This window comes from Gadus chalcogrammus, chromosome 8, assembly GCF_026213295.1.
Source record: "Gadus chalcogrammus isolate NIFS_2021 chromosome 8, NIFS_Gcha_1.0, whole genome shotgun sequence".
In the NCBI taxonomy this organism is placed as follows: Eukaryota; Metazoa; Chordata; class Actinopteri; order Gadiformes; family Gadidae; genus Gadus; species Gadus chalcogrammus.
The window spans coordinates 2,625,002-2,632,607 of record NC_079419.1 but is presented as its reverse complement, the minus strand read 5'-3'; positions in this window follow the sequence as shown (position 1 = coordinate 2,632,607).

The following is a 7,606-nucleotide window of genomic DNA, read 5'->3' as shown; positions in this document are numbered from 1 at the left end:
TGAACGTTGAATATTTAAACTGTAACATAGGTCAACAAGTGATGGATGTAGAGTCTAATTTGTTGGCGTCAGTATTGCCCTCTGATCAATTGCTGAAGAACTTAATTAAAGGATTTGATTTCAAATACATCTGCGACGCTCTCAATCAATATACGTTTTTTGTTCTTCTGATGCCTCAATCCTCTTCCGTAGCCGCATCTCTACAAATTAACGTCTGGAAGCAATTATATCCACTGGCGATTAATCAGATTAGTGGGAGACGAGGATAATTGCCAGTGGCTCAAATGATAGGATAGTGATGGAGAGCAACGTCGCCTTCAGTAACATCTCCACTAGCTCCTAGCTAAAAACAACTTGGACATATCTGGAGGGAATGCTGATCGATAGTGATTTCAAAAATGTTATCAATAAAATCACATCCTGATTTCAGCAGACTGGAAAAAATGCTGCAAGGGATTTTTTTCCTTCCGGATGTGATCTTCATAATCGTGCTATTGACACTCCCAAAACCCCTCCCACCCACGCTACCCACCCAGCCAGCCTACCCTAGTTCATGCCACACATTAGCACAGCCAATCAGAGTGGACGGAACACTGTCTGTTTTTGGAATTCGGAAAGTCTCCCGCCTAGTAACTGGGAGGGGCTGAATCTTACACATTGCAATTATGAATATGCAAGATAATGCAGTACGCTAGTGAAGAAAGAAAAAGAAAAATGAACAAGCTGTACCTTATACCACACTTCTTGTCGGGATCTGAACAACAGAATTATAATTGAGGTCCCGTAAACAATTTTACCCCTGAACGGTGATCAGGAAACGCTATTTTGCCGAGGGTCCATGAACATCAAACTGCAGCCCCACACGTTCGAGCAACTAATCCCCAGGCAGGAAGGCAGGACACCTCGCTGCGGAGCGAATCGACCAGGCACTCCCAGCCCGCTTGGCAGACCTCAAAGACGTCAGGGGCCCAGGAATCATTAGCTTCTCCTGTGTCTGTGAAGCCCTGCTCAGCCATCTGATGCTTCCGCACGACTCGGATGTGTTCAATTAGGTCATGGATCCTGGGGAGAGGAGGAGGGCGGGGGGGGCTTCATATCAATATCACAGGATGACCCAAAAACACCCAAGAGCATGCTTGATGTAGTCACCATGGGGGCCACCCGTCGACGAAGACCACCACAGCTCGCCGGTCTTGACGAGTGACCTTCATTAACACTTCTATCTACAGCCGTCCCTACCATCAGCGATGGCTGAAAGAATCTCAGGTTTGAATCACTTTGGTTCGGCGGTATTTGGTGAATGTTTGTGTGCTTTGGTTATTAAGCTATTCATCACGAACTGTTTATGATTCATGCCGTCGCTGTCGTCTTCCAATCTCATTCAAGCGTCATTAGGGCGTTTTTTATGATAGTCGCTCAGTTCATAACGGAACGTCTCTGTGGCCATCAGCAGGGGCTCAGTTATGCGGTATACGGCCCCGCCGCACCAGGCCGCTCCGCTTATTGTTCAGTTGTCTGGATGTCGTCTTGATTTATAACGTGAATCTGAGATTTATGCAACGTGGTGCGTGGTGGTTCGTGGAGGCTCCCAGCAGGTTGGCAGCTTCGCATTGCTTGGATTCATTGTTGACTCACCCCGGGGGAAGGGGCCCTTCCGTCAAATGTAACTGCACACCCATCTGTTTAATAAATGGTCTAATTCGGGGTGGGGACACTCCCGTGTGCACTCCTTAACTCAATGTACGCGGGCTGGGTGAGGGTTCAAGGGGTTTGCTTTGGCTCAGGCGGTGAGGCAGTGTGAGGGTTGCTGGCTCCCTGCTTGGCTGGGGATATCTAGTCTCAGCCTCTTCTGGTCCTTGGCACTATGTCACCATGGGAATCCTCCTGAAATGAAAGCCTGGCTCTTTTAGGCTAGGGGGGGTACCTACATTTAAGTGGCTGAATATAATTATATGGGGAATATCCAGTAAGACCATTGCTTTTGGGTAATCCCCCCAAAAAAAGAAAGATGTTTATTTCTGGTCGTCATGCAATTAGCCGAAAGACCCTTGCGTGCACAGTCTGTTGGCTTCCGTAGTTTGCACTTAAACTTGGATGCACTTGCTGTGATGTACCCCTAACACACGCGCACTCACACACACAGATGCGCGCGCAAACACAGACAGACAGACACGTACACACGCACACGCACACGCACACACAGACCACTGAGATCATGAGACATCCGCATCTGCACTCCATTAGTTGTCTTTAAATGAGAAGTTCAGACCATGAAATGTGGCCAGTAATGGCATCTCTAATATAGAGCGTTCTGAATTCTAATGATGCTTTCATTACAGAGTCCAACTCTAACTGTACAAGGCCTACACTTTTCCTTTCATAATACACCATTACGCTGGCTCTACCTGACCCTGTCAGTTGGTGAGAATGAAGTTCAGAAATGTCTTGCAGTGAATACAAATACAGAGGTAATGAAGGAAAAAGGAGCCAGGGTCTTTCAGCCAGGAGTCACCAACCTTTAATCACTTTCCCTGACAAGATGCATTTAATATTAATCAAGAGTCAAGTTTTCGAGGCACTTGCTCTCGTTCCACACTGAACAAGGGTCACATTGCTTGAAGAATCAACCACAATTTGGTAGCACTGGATTTGCAGGAGGGTTTCTATGTCCAGAGGGTGAATCCATTTAATCAGAGTGCTTAAGGACAAGGATTGAAATTAATGTTTCATCACATTACGCTTTTCAGTCAAAAATGTGTTTCCGGTTATTCTCTTTCCTGACCTCAAACACTCACTCATTCAGCACTCTCAAGAAATGCTATAATATATATATATATATATATATATTGTGTTGGAGACATCCAACCACAGATTGGTTCAGTGGGATTGAGGCTGTTTATATTCAGTTTCAATTCCTTCATGAGAATGTACACTCTCGATTTAACATTTCAGCCAATATCAATAATACAACAAAGGCATCCAAAGGAAAAATGAAATACCAAACTATTCATCGAGTTCATTCTCTGACCGTCATTCCTCCTCCCATAAAACTCCCTGAAGATCTCGCCTAGGCAGACAAGCACACCTTTCTTTCCTGTGTGCTCTCTTCCTCACAACAGGCTCGACCCACTCTGAGTGTTGGTGGTGGACGTCACGCAGCCCCCTGATCGGCTGAAGCAATAGGGACCTCCAGAGGTGTAATAGAGGGCCTGCCACCAATTGTGTCATCCATAGCATCGTAAACACTTCCATGAAGCCAATCGAAAACACAATCCTCAAGACACAAGCCGTTCCATTAGGGCAGTGTTTGGGTCTCGACTAGCCTCCGTTACGTTAGTTTTCATGGCGTACCATCACCACACGGTTTTGTGGCTCGCTGAGTCTATATCGCATGGCGTCCACTGCTTTTGTCGTGATTTTTTTTTACAACGCAAGCAATTCTGCTTTGAGAATACTTTTTTGGGCACGTTAAATACTTACAAGTCCTATGCTAGTCTGCTTCTTGGCATAATACCTCTATGGTTGTGGCACGGCCTATAGGAATTGACTTCCTCCGACCTATTGCGGGAGTGGATAGACTCCTGGATACAATCCACTCAGGGCCAGAGCCCTGTGTTCTTATCCCGCAGGGTCCCTATAGGATCGCTCCGGAGGAGCCGACAGTCAGCGTTCCCTTGCACTGTTGACCCCGCCGTCGGAGTACGAATGACTGCATACGAAGGGGTGATTGAGATGGGAACTAATTGTGAAGCGCTTTGCGTGGCCACAGGCTCCAAAAGCACTACATCAACGCAGTCCTTTCAGGCAATGTTCCCTGCTCCATACTCCATACACACTGTGCGGGAATATCCGTGAAGGGAACTATGCTTGACTGAATCTGGCGCTGACTGCCATGCCGTGATAACGGTATAAACAGGCTTATGTTTAATCCAACGGGGCTGCCCTTGAAACATTTTTTTATATTTCATATCCAGTGCTACAATTCCAAAAAACTATAGAGAGTAAATAGAGTGAGGTGGGAGAAACACTCCGGTTCAAAGGAAAACATGATATACAGACCACCTCGTTGAATCTATCAATACCAGAGCCATAGCAGAGACATTTCATGTATAGACAAGGACAGTTGGTGAGACATACTGGTAATATCAGCCGAACAATGATTTAACTCAAAGAATAAAATTAGGAAACAGATTGCATGATCTGAATGGCTCTAGGAATAATAGTCGGGTGATTCCAGTGACCTTTTACCTTCGCCTTGGGAGGGATTTGAAAGACAGTGGCAATTTACAAACTCAATGTGCTTCTTGGCTACAGTAGACTAGTTTCACAGCAGTCACATATTGGGACAGTACAGAGAGAGATGCTCAGGCCGGCAATCTTTGCACAGCCGTGACGGTTCATTACATTCTTTACCTTACATTTAATACGCTGACGCTTTTTTCCAAAGCGCCCCATAATAAGCGCATTCAACAAAGTAGATACAACCTAAAAAGTATACGAATCGTTTGAGTGAATAACATTCATGAATTAAGTGAACTGCTTTAAGTGCTGCTTAACCAGTGATAGCATTAGTTTGATTTTTGTATTTATTACATGGGCCTGTATTCAGTAAGAACAGATGAGAAAGATGGCAAAGATGGGTTATAGAGACGCAGCTGTCCTGATGTCGTTCCACCATTGTTAAGCCAGGATAGCAAACAATCACGATTTTGTTGAGCGGTAGCTCGAGCTCCCATAATGAGGGAGTAGCACGCTGTTTAGCATTCAAAGAGCGCAGCGGATAGAAGGGGAGTATGGTTTGAACATGTCCTGGGTGAAGGATGAGCCACAGCCATTGGTTGCAACTTGCAAGTTAGGAATGTACCAGTGACTCGAATCGGATTCGAGAAGCAGCCATCGGTAGACAGTGGAGGGTTAAAATGGCAACAAACTTGTGGCATCGTCCCATATGCCGCTTTTCCACTGGATGGTACCAGCTCGACACGACTCGACTCGACTCAGCTCGCATTTTTTGCGTTTCCACCGCGAAAACATGGTATCTGGTACCTGAAGTGGCTGCTTTTTCTAGTACCGCCTCGCTCTAGGTTCCAAGCGGCTGAGCCGATGCTAAAAGGTGACGTCGGCAGACGGCCGGCCACTGATTGGCCAGAGAGTGTGACGAAGTCACGAGAGTGACATGGCAACCATGCTGGTAACAGCCATAGCAGCGCCGCAGCCAACATATTCCACTTCTTCAACTTCTTCAACATGCCAGCTAATAATAGTAATGTTATCGATGTTCTCCATTGTTGTTATGTGGGTTCTCTCCATGTGTGGCTTGCGTAGGCGTTGTTTGCGTCGCGCACAATAATACGTCACGGCCCTTTCGCGCAGCCGACCCCGCCCACGTCCAGGAGGTACTATTTGCGGTGGAAAACGACCCGTGCTGCTGCCGTGTCGAGTCGTGTCGAGTCGTGTCGAGTCGAGTCGAGTCGAGTCGAGTCGAGTCGAGCTACATGTGCGGTGGAAAAGCGGCTATAGACCTCTGAAGAATAAGTTAGTCCCGCCTCCGAGGCTCCCGGTTCCCTCTGTCAAACGTCTATGGGAAATAGCAAAATGGGTATTTGGATTGTCGGTGCCGTTAAAGTAGTAAACGATTATTAATGCTACTTTAACGGCGCCGACAATCCAAAAACCCAGTCGAAACTAAATGGAAAAAAGTGTGTAGTTCAAAACGTGACGCAGCTTTTACTTTTACTTTTACTTACTTGACTGAGGGAACCGGAGCCTTGGGCCCAATAGACCTCTGAAGACTTATTCTTCAGAGGTCTATTGGGCCCACACGTTGGCCAGGCTGGAAGAAGAAGGTCATGAGATCTGAGATGATGTTCATATACCGCTGGTTAAAAATGCCATCACAAATTAAGGGCACATTTGAGTCTGTGTGTAGCGAATTGACCGTGCAATTCCCCGTCGAAGGGACATTATTAATAGTAATTGTTTCCTAATCATCCAATCACACTTGTGCTGACCTCACAATCGTTTAGAAATGTCCCGATCTCAAAGGTCTTGTGTCGTTCGTTCCTTTTTTCATTCGGGCCAAACTCTCTAGGAGGCTGACGTGGGGCATTGATGAGGTTCATTGGGAATTTATTGAGGAAATGTAATTTATGTTTATGTCACCTTTTCAAATCTGTTGTGATCCAAATTGAAGGGCAACATAAATGTATAACCTGTGAGGTTTCCTTACCGGAACAACCTTAATAATGGCTCAAATGGCAACAATTATCTGTGATTTGTTTTTCACTTTAGCCAAAAGGAACATAATACAAACAGGATTAAATCGTCGTTGTGGGTGACTACCACGACGACCTATCAAGTTACCTTTTCATCTGTCTCCTGTGTGTGAGAGGATGGGAAGTCATTGGACACAGCCAGAGAAGAGACTGGCTCTGTAGACCCAGGATGACTGCGGGGCGGGCAATATCCAAGACTTTGATTAAACTGTGGCGGGAGGGGGGGGACAGGAGGAGTAAACACAAAGCAAAAGATGGATGAAGAAGAAGGCAGGACCGGAACGGAGAGGATGCACGGTGTTAGGCTCAAAAGAAAAAGCTTAGCTTATCTGTGTTTATTCAGTTGGACCTCGTTACGGGTTCGGACGGAGAGCGGTTGCGGGGTCGTGGGGGGGGTGTATGGTTTCAGCACCGAGTGATGTTTAATCTCAGTGGTGCTCGTGTGTGTCAGGCCTGACAAAGAACTACACCCCCTCGCGGTGTCGTTTTCTGTCAGCACAGAGACATTTTGCCTCCCCCTCCTCCTCCACCTCCTCTCCTCCTCCTCCTCCTCCTCCTCATCCTCCTCCTCCTCCTCCTCCTCCTCCTCCTCCTCCTCCTCCACCTCTTCCTCCTCCCCTTCCCCTTCCAGACCGGTTTCCTTTATTGTGGCCGAAACCGGAGGACAGAAGAGAGGACTATCACTTACATCAGTGGAAACTACCAAGAGCGGAGCCTCTATTCAGCCTTCAACGGCCAGCCCGAGAGTCACCTGAGAAAGCTCTGCGCTTGCGCCCCAACACAATGGTCACTGCAGAAGCCGCCGCAGACCACAGAGCGCGACCGGTGAACTACTGAACCCGGGCATTTGATAGCCTGCCTCAGATCCATCGATTAAACCCGCCACCTCGTCTAGTCTAGACTAGCGGAGCTGCTGGCTGAGGGGAACAATGAAGCAACGCAGATCATCACAGGGCCAACTTTCAATAGAATATTCTGTATTTCGAAGGGAAAGTCAGAGGAGTAATCAGCGACCAGGATGTGGTTGTGAAGAAAAACAATGAGCCAATTTCAGAGAATTGCGCTGTTTCAAAGCATGGTGTAGTGAAAAATAATGCCTTATTTTTATAGATGCCCATCATAATAAAATACTATGTTTGTTTTGTTTCTATTGGATGATGCCGTTTAAGATGTCTGAGTTTGTGTCTGATTCTGATTATATTTCATTACTGTGAATAAACAGGTAATTTTGGTTGTAGGAACAAGAATTTCTCTTACAAGTGATGAAGGTCAAGTGATGAAGGTCCTTGATAGATTTCTAAATTGCAATCGGTTATTTAGTCTCTCACACT